At 38.3% G+C, this 14,778-nt stretch overlaps 1 long non-coding RNA gene across 1 annotated transcript; it reads right to left on the bottom strand.

The window, feature by feature from the left end:
• Window positions 1-479: 479 nt before the first annotated feature.
• On the bottom strand, window positions 480-14,622 carry LOC139083972 (uncharacterized). Its single transcript, XR_011541187.1, has 3 exons — window positions 14,494-14,622; window positions 1,114-1,213; window positions 480-615 (listed from the first exon to the last, which is right to left on the bottom strand). It is a non-coding gene; the product is annotated as an uncharacterized lncRNA (long non-coding RNA).
• Between the last annotated feature and the right edge of the window lie 156 nt (window positions 14,623-14,778).

Raw genomic sequence — 14,778 nt, 5'->3', positions numbered from 1 at the left:
ATAAAGGTAAATATGGAGAAATTGGGGGGGGGGCGGGGCATGTTATATCAATACTATTCCATCATTAGCAGGGATTAGACATCTTTCTCGACAATACAAAAAGGGTAAATGGCAAATAAACACCTCTCCTAACTCCAACCAGGCACACTGTCTATCCCAAGTATGAGTAAATGTTCTAAAGTAAAGAAGGAAGACAACAAGGAAGAGATGGTGTGACTTGTGCATTTGAACAAAGGTATACAGATGAAAGCCAGAACAAGGAGCAATACAGGAAGTGGATGAGAGAAGCAGAAGGTTCAGGAACTCAGTAGCCACAGAGTCATGGGAGCTGCCCATTTCCAATGTTTGAAATATGGATAAGCAGTCTGAGAAAAATAACATTTAGAAGACTTGTAGATGGGTAAAACATGGTTTGTGACATTGAAAAATGAGACAGAGCCTGTTTCATAGTCTAGCAAAACCTCAACATGTTGGGGAGGAATGGCCAACAGAGAACATCTGAAGCTAAGATCACGGGACCTATTAGTAATGGCAACTTCAGACAAGGAATCAGAACACGGAGATGCGAAGACTCTAATTTCTTCTTACTCTAGTAGCACTGGACTTCTCTCAGCTCTGAAATGACAAAAGTTGCAATGATGTTGTTAGAAGCAAAGGAGTAAACCCTGAAACCAATCCTCTCTCTAGAGTGGGAACAGGGGAGGGCTATGAACTGGTGATTGAGAGCACAAACCAGAAACCTGGCCATTTCCCCTTAGATCTGATCACATCTGTAGCACGGATTTTTTTTTTTTTTTTTTAAAGATTTTATTTTTTCCTTTTTCTCCCCAAAGCCCCCTGGTACATAGTTGTGTATTCTTCGTTGTGGGTTCTTCTAGTTGTGGCATGTGGGATGCTGCCTCAGCGTGGTTTGATGAGCAGCGCCATGTCCGCGCCCAGGATTCGAACCGACGAAACACTGGGCCGCCTGCAGGGGGCCGCCCCTGGATCTCTCTCTTCTTGTCGGGTCTACCTCCTCTCTTTTACCCTCATCTAGAAACAACATCCAAACACCCATTTTGCCCTGATACTACAAGAATCCTATGCCCACAACTTTCCTCTGGCTCTCCTCACCTTTAAACACTTTCAGCATCCATCTCAGATCTTGAATACAGAATGCAAGCTTCAGTTTTTTGGACACTATTTTTGTCTTTTTCAAGTTCAGGTCTCACTCCTAAGGAAGACAAAAATTGATCATGCCACTCTTCTGACCTTGTGTTTCTCACAGACCACTGTCTCCCTCCTCTGTCACTTCACTGATGCACTTAAATCCTCTTCACTGAAGACCTGGAGGAGCGTGGAGGTGAGAGTACTGATGCTGAAACCAGAAGAAATAAGATCATGTCTACCTTTCCATTTACCCTCTGTATGACCTTGGCAAGGTCTTCACCTCAAAGAAACTGACGTCTTTCCTTATAAACTGGAAAAATTTATGCCATACTGTCTACCTCTTAAAAATAATATAAAATCAGAGGAAATAATTCTGCCTTTCAAAGGTATTTCATGCCTCTAAAATAAGTATTTGCTGCATGGAGAAGTCACTGCCATCTCAGTGGTTCAACCAGGTCCCAGGCAGATGGTAGTAGGGAAGTTCCAGAACCTGGTTCCTGAGGAGTTTAGGTTTTCATCTGTGGGGCTCCTGTGTTGAAAGTCTGAAGGGTCTCCAAAGCCTGTTATCCCAGTCCAGATGCCCAGAGATTAGCATTTCAGGTCACATTCCCTGGGGAAATGTTACACATATTTGGAAAAGAAGAAGACATGATGACCAAATTAATAGTGGTCTGAATTTCATGAGTTTGGGAAGACCTTGATACTGCCAGGTGAGTGGTTAACTTTTGCCATAAGAAAACATTTTTCCTACAAGATGCTAAAGTGTGTAAGCATGAAGAGATTAATTATTGGCACCAGGAACAAAGCCACTATTACCAGAGATTTGAGTCTAATTTTTAGAAATCCGAAGAAAGTCAACTTCAAAAATCTCATTTTTTCCATCTTCAGGAAGAAAAGTAAGTATAAAGGAGCTGTTTTTGTGAAAAATTTGGGGGGCTAACATATAAAAGGAAAGGTTCTTCGATGTGATAATACATGTACCTAAGAAATAGGAAACAAGAGGTGAGGCAGAGACAGAAGTTTGGCTAAAATAAGTGAATTCGTGGGGGTTCTGATAGAGTAACCCCTCATTTCTAATGCTTTTATTGGCCTCAATTCTGTGACCTCCCACCACCCAAGTTTCCTTCCATTGACAAGTTTGGTCTGTGATCAACAATTAGAAACAATGTAATACTCAAATTTCCCTGCCCTGTGGTTTGTTTGAAAAAATTCTGATTGATCTCATAACACTCATGGCTACAATTCTGTCTTCACACAAAAATGGACCCTACCTGGTCAGGATATGAGATACAAAATGTAGAGATAAGATTCAGACCAACCACCCTTGAGGACTCGTGTGAGGGTGTTAGAAAGATGCTTCAAATATCTGGAGATGGGATATGTTTAAAAGGAAGAGAAGAGGTCTACTAACGTATTAAATACATGTAGGAGAAGACCTCCTTAACTCATTATGTATTTATTTATTCTAGAGACAAATACAGGTGAAATCTACTATTTGCCAGACATCATTCCAGGTTAAGGGGAATGAAAGATGAATAATTCATATAGTCCTCAAGAAGTATACATTGTTTTGCTGCAGATACAAGGAAACAAGCACTTCAAATAAATCTTCCCTTTGCCTCCCTCTCCTCACTTTTTACATCTCTTACATACTACCTATAGGTGATCTAATCAATTTTTAACTATGAAATAAGCCACATGGACCACCACCTAAGAAAATCTAAAATGTAACATCATATTTCCAAACTATTCACATGCAATTGTCTGGAATGTTACTATTACCCCCTCAGTCACCATCTTAGAAATTATAGTATCTTATCCGGAATCCCTATATTGTAGTAAGCAGTCCAGTCTATAGCCACAACGTATTTTAGTCATCTTCTTTTCCCCATCATAACCATTATTTGCTTAATCTTTTTGAACAGAAATGTGCCAATATAGTTGGTTTCCCCTCTCCAGCCTAACCCTTTTATACCAAAGACTTGGCTACTAGTTGGCTTTATATCTTCAGAAAAAATTTTACTTTCTACACAAGGCTCTTTTGAGGTTATGTATGTCAAAAACTAAACTAAAAATGACAAATTTAAAAGAAAGAAGAAGAAATTCAGGGGGCAGGAAGAACTTTAGTCATAGCTATGTGTTTAAGCAAAAATCTTGTCATCAGAATCTACTCTTCCTTCTCAAAATTTTGTTTTCTACCTGCTCTGTTGTCTTTTTTTGAAAACTCTATATAGCATCAACTTGAATGTCTTAGTTTCAATGACGATCTCTATATACTACCTCGTAGAAAAGAGAAGTTCTCTTTATAGTCATGATAGTAAAATTCTAAGGCGCACATATCACTGATCTGAACTGGGTCAATGATTAAACAATTAAAATAATTACTGCATCATTGGTAAACATATAGGAATCAAATATGCTGATTTACATAGAATTGAGAGACATACACATCCTGGATGCTACTGATTTTATCAACCCGAACCAAGTACATGGACTGAGGGTAGAGATGGTTCTACCAAGTGTAATTCAAGAGATTGTTATATAAAAAAAAGGCATTTGAATTGAAATTGGACACAAACACAAACGTCCCATGCAGTCCACCCCTTAGCTGATTGCCACCTCTTTACTATTTTTTAGCAAATTATTTCCAAAACGGTGCTAACAATATTACAATGGTTACAATAATATTACTAATGGATGACTTACATCACACATAAATTAATATTTAAAATCCAGTAAAGATGTAAAGCTAAAATCTAAAGGTGTTAGAAGAGAACATAGAGAAATCTCTTAATGATATTGAATTTGGTAATAATTTCTGGCTATGACACAAAAAGCACATGCATTAAAAGAAAAATAAATTGCACCTCACCAAATGTAGAAACTGTTGTGCATCAGAGGACACTGTGAAGAGTGAGAAAGATAATGCATAGAAAGGGAGAACATATTTTCAAATCGTATATCTGGTAAGGTATTAATATACAGAATATACAAAGCATTCCTACAACTCAACAACAACAACAAAAACATCCAATTCAAGAAATGGGGAAGGATTTGAATAGATATTTCTCCAAAAAGATATACAAATGTCCAATAAACTCATGAAAATATGCTCAACGTTATGGGTCATAATGGAGATGCAAATCAAAAACACAAAGAGATACCACTTCACACTCTTTAAACTGGCAAAAAATATCACAGAAATTAATAAGTATGGGCAAATATATGCAGAACCTGGAACCTTTGTATACTGTTGGTATGAGTGTAAAATGATGTAGTCATATAGAAAATAATTTGAGGGTTCCGCAAAATCTGAACAGTTAAAATTATGATCCAGCAGTTTCACTCTCAGGTATATACTCAAGGTAATTGAAAGCAGGAACCCGAACAGATACTTTTATGCCAATGTTCATTGCAGCCTTACTCACAATAGCCAAAAAGTGGAAACAACCCATGTCCATCAACAGATGAATAGATAAAATGGAGTGTATACACACAATGGAATATTATTTAGCCATAAAAAAGGAATGAAACTCTGATACATGCTACAACATGGATGAAGCTTAAAAACATTATGCTAAATGAAATCAGCCAGACACAAAAGGACCAATATTGTGTCATTCTGCTTACAGAAGTACCGAGAGGAGGAAATTCATATAGGCAGAAACTAGATTAGCAGTTATCAGAAAGTGGGGTCAGGCAGAATGGGGAAAGGGGAGTTATTGCCTAACCGTTAGAGTTTCCACTTGGGCTGATGAAAAAAATAGAAATAAACAGTGGAGATATGTGTACAACACTGTGAATATAATTGATGTCCTTAAAGTATACACTTTAAAAAGGTTAAAGTACTAAATTTTATGTTACATGTTTTGTCACAATTGTTTTAATATTTTAATAATGGAAAATACCAAACATCATTGGATTAAACATTTTAAATGAATTAAGTGTAATATACATGAATAAAGTTGCTAAAAGAACTGAACAAGAACACTTTTCTAGGGTAGAAGATCTAAACTCTCATCTACTATTCAAATCTACTTTCAGCACCAGCATTTCTCTCATTTTCATCCTTATCACTATAAAGGTAGCTCCTCATGGTCTGGCAACCAATATATATATGATAAAATGATCCATTCCAAATATTCTCAAAAAATAGTCCAGACAAGAGAGAAACTGTCATCTGAACTTCTAGTTTTCAAGATCGTGGACGGTAAAGTCCACAAGACCATCACACATTATATCAATTTGAAGAAGAAGAGCCAAAACTAAAAATGTTTCTTGATTGGCCCACATGGCTGCCCCAGATCTATTCTTGTCAATAAGGGTACACAGCCCCCCACCCTCATAGGAAAATCATAGAGAATGTCAATTATGTGACTACAGCTTTCCAATAGGTGCCGACTTGCAGGTTGTATGTTAAAGTCTGTAATTGCTTCAGGAATGGAAAAATCACAGGCTTCATTTCCCATGATTGTTATTTCTGTTTCCCAACTACTTCCTTAAAATGTTGCATGATTTGGCTTTGTTTGTGGCCAAATATATGAGCTATTTACAAAAGCTAGAGATCCCTTCCAGTCCTACAGATTTGTATCCAAGTGTTTAGCTTATTTGTTAGCATGTGGACATTATCCTACAGTTAATTCAAAACAGGTTATTGCCCCTTTCCCCTAATTTGCATTCCAACAAATACACATTATTATTGATATTCTTGTGCCCTATATCAGGTAAGAAGTTTACCATTAGACCTTTGTATGACTGCTTTCTCAGTCTCTGGCTCTTCATTAGTCCCAGTCATAACTCATGCTGTGCTTTCATCCTCTTGACTTTTCTGGCACTAACTTTAGCTTGGAATTGAAAAGCTGGATTATGTTGCAATAAGAATGAGCCTCTATTATCAACTTTAACTGGAATTTCTTAGTCCTATGGGTCATTACTAAAGGCTAAACTAAATAGCCACATGCAAAATCAACAGTCCCACTATACAATAAGTGATTGTGTGAGAGCTGCCTCACTTCCATCATCCATTTGCAGGTCAACAAATACAGGGAATCATTTACAAATTACTCAGCATTGTGTTTATTTCAAATGATCAAATACAAAATTAAACAGGTTTTATCAGAGAGAGATGGAAGTAGATTGTACCAAAGCAAATAAATGAAACATCCAGTAATCGATCTGGCTCCAGGAATAAGTGGTCTGCTGAACTCAAATTGTCAAATTTCTGTACTATTTCTGGGCTTATATATCTTCTGAGTTAGTGTCATTCCCAGGTTTTACTTGGTTATCACTGGACAACTGAGTATTACTTCTGGCTATTCAGTTTTGAATGGGAAACATGTCACACTCATAAACATGAAATAGAGAAAGATGAAGAGCAGAAAATAGGAAGAATTTAGTAGATCAGATAAGAAAAAAACTAAAAAAGAAAAGAAGAAATGGGAGCAATTAAAGAAATTAAATTGTCCAGTTTGGAAAGTAAGTGAAAATGGACTTATTTACAGGTGACATGATCCAGTATGTAGAAAATCTCAATGAATAGAACACACACACACACACACACACACACACACACAGAAACTACTAAAACTAGCAAAAGAGTGTAGGAATATTGTGAGATAAAAGATCAATATAAAAATTTATAGTATTTTTGATTACTAATAATGAAAAATACAATAAGAAATTAAGACTTTTTAAATAATTGAGTCAAAAAGAATCTACTCAAAAATTGAAGAAAATAAGTAAAAGACTTTTGGGCTGGAACTACAAAATCTTGCTGATGGCGTTTAAAGAAAATCTAAATAAAAGGGGAGATCTTACATTGTTATGATGACAATAATTCTCAAATTTCCCTTTAAATTCCATCCAATACCTATCAAAATTCCAGCAGTCATTTTAATAAAACTTAACAAGTTACATCAAAATTTTCATGGGAAATTCAAAGGACCCAGGTCAAAGTTTCTCAACTTTGGCACTACTGGCATTCTGGCCCAGATAATTCTTTGTCATGTGTTCTGTCCTTGCATTGTAGGAAAATTAGCAGTATCTCTGGCCTCTACCTGCTAGCATTCTCCATATGTTCCCAGGTTCAAGGATGGCTAAAATTCTCCCCATAGAAAATAACCCAGTTAGAATTGAACTGCTCTGAAATAGTAGGAGAGAAATGTTTTAATTTTTTTTCAAAAACTTTCAACATTTAACCTGCCCAATTTCAAAATATTCTATGAAACCACAGTAATCGAAAGCTTAGAGTATTAGTGCCAGAATAGACATATAGATCCAAGTAACAGATTCACAATCCAGAAAAAAAAATCCTTACATGCAGAGCAAATTGTCTTTTGACAAAGTTGCCAAAATAATTCAGTGGAGGAAGGGAGATTCTTTTCAACAAATGTTGAATTGAATTTGTTCATGGTTTAGCAACTCAATATATTTACTAAAATTCCTTCCACTGTGCACTCAACATGGGTGGATTTCATAACATGTTAATTATAACTCTAGGAATATATATATTAAGGCAAAGCTAAAGATCCAGCAGATGACCTTGATTATCCCATTATTCGGACAAAAGTAAATAAAGAAATTCTTGTTCACCTAGCAAAGGATAATCATGAGAATTAAGTAGAGAAAGTTTGAACGTTCCTGAATTTCCCAACACATTTCATAGCTTAAGGTCATGGTTAAACTAACAATGCCACAGAAAAAACACTTTAACATTCATGCTAGGTACAATTCGTCCATCAAGACTACAGATTTGCCCCCACATCCCAAACCAGCCATCACAAACACACAAATATACATATACACACAGAAACACAGAAACACACATGTTCCTACATGCACATCCCTCACTCAGGTATTACACAGTCTAGCCTTACATTTGTCACTCCTCAACAACAACAGCAAAAATCAAACATAAACAAAGATTCCTGTTGTTTGCTTTTAGCTAGGCTTAGTGAGGAGAGGCATTACAAATTCTAGCTAATGGAAACGAAGAATCTTTGCTCCAAATTTTTGCACTGCCTTTTATACATGAATAATAATGGAAATTTTTCTTACATTTTTACATTGAATTATCCCTACGATCCTTGAAATGAATGACAGGGAAGAGGAACTGAAGGCCTAAAGGAACCTTTGAATGCCACCAGGAGCAAGAAAGTGCAGGAACTCAAACGGAAGAAAACTTTGTCTCTCTTTTCCCCCAAATCTCGTAGGTAGGAGCTCCATCCCAAGTCTCACCAGCAGTGTGTGTGTTGATGATCACCACATCTGACACTCCAGCTCTGAGATGAGCTCGTTAATGTACAGACTCTGTTAAACAAGCTGGTCTTTAATTGCTACCAAGTTATCCAGCACCCTCTCCTCATCTTCCTCCAGCTGTTTGCAGCTACCTCAGTTCCAAACTGTCCAGGATGCCTCTCATTTCAATAAAACCTTTCAGAATCCTCTGTCTCTCAGTCTACATATGATTCTTTGGAGAGGAAAAGAGAAAGTGGCCTTCAGTCTGTCTGGCTGAGGGACTGCTTTGTATGGGCCTGGGAGTCAAGACAAGAAGTATTTCCCTCAGTGGGTTCTCAAAGAAAATAGGGTGTGAAATCCATGAGCACTTCCTGGCAAAGCATTTTTTCCAGCTGTTTTCCTTTGAGCTCCTCCCAAAGCGATATATTCAAGTCTACTTCATCACGGCGAATCCTGAGTCACAAAGTGATACCTGCAGGAGGCTTGGGTTGCAGACACGTGTCCTGGATGATCACGCTACACTGTGTATTAAATCTCTCCACCCAGACTTCCTAAAAAGGGAACACTTGGTCTTTCTCAATATGTGTTCTGGAAGTATTCAAGGCTCAAAGTTGATGACGGAATTGCGACATGGGATTCAGGAGTCATTTTTACCTTGCTTTCATCTGGGCCTTCAACTCCAAATATTTCAATTCACTTGTGATATGAGTATTCTTTAGCCCTCAACCTCCAACAAATAAGGAATGAAATGAGGACTAATCAAATGTCTTCTAAACTCATTAATTCTCAGGTAACAAGGGAAAAGAGGCCTCTTTGTGATTGGACAAAGGTGCTGCCCAGTTTCCTGTCTCAAGACTCCCTTCAGGAAAAAGCTCTTCCTGCATTCCAGGTAGCTATCTTTTCTATAATGTGAGCTGCCAACTTCTCAGCTTCCTGCTGCTCCTTCCTCAGCTTCTTCACAGCTTCTTGGAGCTTCTTCTGTGAGAAAGGAATCATCAGAGTCAAGTTATGAGCTTTCTCACCACCTGATGAACAGGGAGGAAATCAGGCTCACATCTCACAAGAGTCTGAAGTTCACAGAAATAAAACTGGCAGGTAGAATCTAGGATGTAGACAAAAATCTGAGGAGGTGAATGTCTTCCTTAACCCTGGGAGATACAAGTTACCATACCTTCATCAAGTATAGCCTGCATCTCTCTTTCCCTAGAAGAACTGATCTTGAAGCCATGAAAGTCCCTTCCTCTCATTGACAGTTTTCTCACATCTAAACAACCATGATCCAAAAACTATTTCTGCTCAGAGGGAAAATCAGAACTTACATTGGGAAGCAATTCTCCACTCATCCAAATTCTCTTTGCTAAGAGTTTGTAGTCTAGGCTTATTCATGAAGCAAATGAATGAAAGCAAAGAAATGTCCTTCAAGCCTTAGAGTTGAGCAAAGGGTATGGAAGGTTGGCAGGGCTCAGTCCTATGATGACAAGGGTAATAAATTAGGACCAAAAAAAATGAACATATCACTTTATATACCATTTTTCCCACCCTGGGGCCTACTTGGATTTCCATGACCACCTCCTCCATGCAGAAAACTTTCTGACTGTTGTGCTCCAGAGGCATCACACAAAGCACGCAAATGGCATTCTCATGGTCCTTACAGAACAAATGGAGTTTTTCTCCATCATGCTCACAGAGAGCTCTATTCTGCCACTTGTGTGGGTTCATGCTCACCTCCCTGATTCTCTCCACTGTGGTGGCCAGGTGCAGATTAGGTCAGAGGTTCCAAGGCTGGTTTCTGCTCTGGCACACAGGACAACTGTATACCTCTCCTGGGCAGATCACTGACTCCTTCTTTGCAGTGATACTGGCTTGGCAGAAGCTGTGGCCACAGCCCAGGCTCAGGGGTTCTGTCAGGAGCTCCAGGCAGATGGGCAGCTCACCTCCTTCTGTAGAATTACCTGTGCTGAGAAATCCATTGCAATGCTCCCCTAACTTCTTCCTGTTCTGACTCCTGAGGGTCTTCTTGGTCACAGTCCCCTGAAGGGCTGAGAATGTTGAAGAGGTCAGGATGAGAAAGAGAGGAATAGAAGGACATTGATCGAGAAGAGATTTAGAACAGGACAAAACATTACTATTCAGTAAAGAAAGGAGAAGAGAGAGACAGGAGGAGTAGGTCAGTGACAATGAAAAGGGCTTTTTATCATCATATCAAACACTTTTCTCTCAGTTTATGTTGTATGACAAATATCACCCAACCAGGGCAGTGATTGCTAGATTCTCTTCTCCTACTGGAGAGAAGGACAAATTGAGGCCTTTCCTTCCAAGAACCTTGTACAACACTCCTATGTCTGCCTTTTCTTCCCCACCCCAAACCATATGCTCCATGTTAGATACACTAAACTCACTGTGACCCCTGGGCCTTCGCACTTGTTCTTCTCTCTAAATGGAACGATCCAACCCCTGATATGACTCACTTTTAAAAACAGTTTTATTGAGTTATATTTACATCAAATACATTAGTTTCAAGAATACAATACAAAAATTTCTAGTCAATTTATGAAGCTGTGTAACTATCATCACAATGCCATTTTAGAACATTTCCATCACTTGAAAACAAACCTAATTTTGTTAGGAGTCACTCCCATTCTGAACCTGAGCTTCAGGTAACCACTAATCTTCCATATTGGCATTTTCCTATCAGTTCATAAAAAGGAACCATAATACATGGTCTTTTGAGTCTTTATACCTTCAGTTGGCGTACTCCTACTAACGTGCATTTATCCTTCCTTTCTTTCCCATCACGAAAACACATCCTCAATGTTCAAAGAACAATACTGACTGCTCTCTCAGAGCATTTGCACTTGGTTGTTGCTCTGCATGGAAGGATTCTCCCCAGTTGTCAGCATAACTCACTCTCACATCTCTTTCAGTCTCTTCTTACAAGTCTTCTTATCAGAAAGACCTACGTTAACTCACCTATAGCAAAACTGCTTATACTATTGCTTGCTGTATATTTGCCATTTGTCTCTCTCTTTTGTTTTACTACAGAATATATAATATCTTTCATTAAATGTCTGCCTCTTCTTCCTAAAATGTAATCTGTGCACGGATCAGGAATGGTTTTGTTCAATATGTATCCTCAGGACCTGGAACAGCGCATCATACACAGGAACACAACGTTTGACGACTGTGCAAAGCTAGAACCTTCTCATCTCTCCATAGATAATTATACCTTTCTCCTTAGCTTCTCATTTTTTTCTTTCATCAATTAGCCATTTTCAAAAGGCCAAGAAATGTTTACCTCCACACACAGAGCCTTCTCCTGCCTCAAACTCATTCCCCAAAGACAACCACAAAAATTGCAAGGACAATAATAGGCAGGTAATTTATCAGTAATAGTTTTATCACAGTTATAATTTAAAAATCAGTTTCATCCATATATTCCTCACACAAATATCCTTGACAAATAAGAGTACTCCCGTTCTTCAGATGTGTAAATAGAATCAATGACTAGATTGATTCTATTTGAATTGATTGATTGTAAGTAAGTAGAATGGCTTACAGATCATTCTACTTATAGAGATCATTTTATTACAATAGAGTTGGGATGAATGTACCATCCTCTGGATCCTCCTTTAGATTTCTCTCCACTACTGCACAGATTTTCACAAAGACAAACAAAGGTAAAGTTAGCGAGTACTCGATTGAGACCCAATGCTATGGGGATGTAGAAGTGCAGAGATCCAGACTCACTGAGTGGTTGTGAGAGTCTTGTATTCAGAGATTTGAGATTTTTTCTTGGCCTGGACACAAGACAAGTATGTTGATAGGCACCTAAATGTGTATGTTTCTTGAGGGGAAAGAAGGTTAGTATACTCATAGGATCACACACAAGACAGAGATCTGAGGAACATAAATTCAAATGAGGCATCCATCAGTCATGGGAGAGAAATCTCAATAAATAAGGGATATCGTAAAGTGGAGAGATAAAGTCTATCGTGTTTCAAACACACAGAATGCTACTCCAGGTTGAATTGTGCTCTGCAAAAAATTGTTGAAGTCCTACTCCCGAGTGTGATTATCTAACTTTATTTTAAAATCATGCCTTTGAAGATGATTAAGTTAAAATGAAGTCCTTAGGGTGGGCCTAAATTCAACATGAGTGTATCTTTATAAAAAAGGCAAATTTGGACACAGATAGACATGCACACATGTGAATCCACGTGAAGACACAAGCGGAGATCAGGGTGTTGCATCTACAAATTGAGAAATACCAAAGATTTCTACTAAACCACCATGAGCTAGCAGAGAGACATGGAACAGATGCTACCCACTCAACTCTCAGAGGGAACCAACTAGGTCAACACCTTTCATCTCGTATTTCTATCCTCCAGAGTCACGAGAAAATAAATTTTATTTAAGCCACCCATTTGTGGTACATTTTTATGGCTCCCCTGAAAATAACACAAGTCCTTACTTTTCCTTTATTCATTAACTTTTATTCTATCATTGAAGAAGCATTACACGATTGAAATTCTTCTCATATAAGACACACAGACAGACACAGAGACAAAATGTATGTTCCCCCTTGGAAATAGTACAATGTAGAAATTTTTATAGTAAGGTAAGGACCAACCAGGTCCTGAGGTTCCTTATCTCACTCCATCCTTTGTGAAGACAAAGGCTTTCTGTATCTGTTTATTAGGACAAGAAAAATGAAAGGGTCTTCACAATGCAGATAAAAACTCCTGTTAGGTGTTTATCCAACATCCTTGTAACTTCTCCTGTTACTCTGTCAAGAACTGTCAATGGGAAGATGGACCTGTTCCTGGCATCCAACACCTGAGGAAAGTCAGAAACATTGCAACTCCTCCCCCATTCCTCTGTGCTGAGAGAGCCCTGTTCAACCATCCCTTAACATACAGGCTTTAATCTGCCCCACAGTAGTGACAGTGTCCCTAAGCACTCTAGCTCCCAGGGAAATTAGTTCCAAAGAAATCATTTGGTAACAGAGGCCATCTTCATATAGCTAACCTCAGTCTAGTCCCTTTTTCTCACAATTAGTTCATCACAAAATCCTATAGCATTCTCTTCAAATTAGGTCTCATGCAATGAAGTCTTTTAAGCATATTCCAGGAACAGTTTCCACACTGATCTCCCCAATACTACCATTGGGGTCACACAGTAATGTCTCATCACTGTTCACAGCAACAGCCAGAATGATTTTTAAACGTATACATCAATTTTGTCACATCTCTGCTCAAAGGCGTGCTATTCAGTGTGAGTCCATCTTTATCATGGCCTACTGAGTGCACATTACACATCCCTGCTATGGTCTCATTCTTCTCACCCCACCTCCTACTCCTCCTCACCCCACACTGGCTGCCTTTATGTTCCTTAATCACTCTGGATAAAAATACCCTTTTACACAACATTTTGTTGAAGAGTATTCTCTAACTCACCTTCCCACACTGAGACCTATCCTGAAATCTGTTTAAAATTGCAAAGCCCTTTCCTAGGGTGCATAGATGTTTTGCTCCATTATCACCCATTTGGTTCATTATTATTATTATTGTCTCTTTGTTGTGTTTTTGTGCCATAGTGAGTTTCATCTTTTTGCATATTACATTACTCTTTTACTCTTTGTTTACTTTCTCTCCTGAGCCCTGAAATCTTTTGTAGGTATTTATTATTTAATGTAAGTTCAGTAAATGTTAAGATAAATTTTTCCACAGTTGTATGGTTTTCCTCTTGTGAATTTAACCAAACATATTAAAATTTATTTGAATTCATTGCCTCCTCTTTACTGGGCCCTGTACTAGTCACTGAGTAGACAATTAACATATACCATCTTGTCCAGGACTTTCTGAGATTATGAAGAACAAGTTCTAAAGCAAGACCTCTCACCAGAAAGTCATGGGACACTACTGAAGTAAGAGTAAACTGTGGCCCTCATTGGAGAACAAATTCCCTATGCCTGGAACTCCAGAGAGACAAGTGACCAGAGAAGAGTTGCGGAGATGGAAAGCATCTGATCATCCAGCCTGTCTTATCAGGCTGGCCAAAGGGCTGGTAATTTATCAGGAAGATTGTGAACACCTTGCTAGAACTTACCAGGACTAGTAGTAGAAAAGATTATCTTCAAGAAGGTCTTATCCTGGCAGAGCCCCTAAGATCTCTTCCCTCCATCATGAGTCCAGATAAGAGGTCTCATCTCTCCTTGCTGTCACTGGTAGCTTGGGTGATTATGAAGAGGTAGAGTCGTGTTTCCTGTCTCAGGCTTCTCTGAAGGAAAGGAGGAAGCAGTTTTCTGCATCTGAAATAAAAGGCTATTCTGGCTTAGCTTGGCATGGTAGAACATCAAAACTACAAAATAGGAAGAACACGAGAGTAACAGCA

Source organism: Equus przewalskii, chromosome 6 (genome assembly GCF_037783145.1).
Source record: "Equus przewalskii isolate Varuska chromosome 6, EquPr2, whole genome shotgun sequence".
NCBI classification, from domain to species: domain Eukaryota; kingdom Metazoa; phylum Chordata; class Mammalia; order Perissodactyla; family Equidae; genus Equus; species Equus przewalskii.
This window is presented reverse-complemented; position numbering and strand designations above follow the sequence as displayed.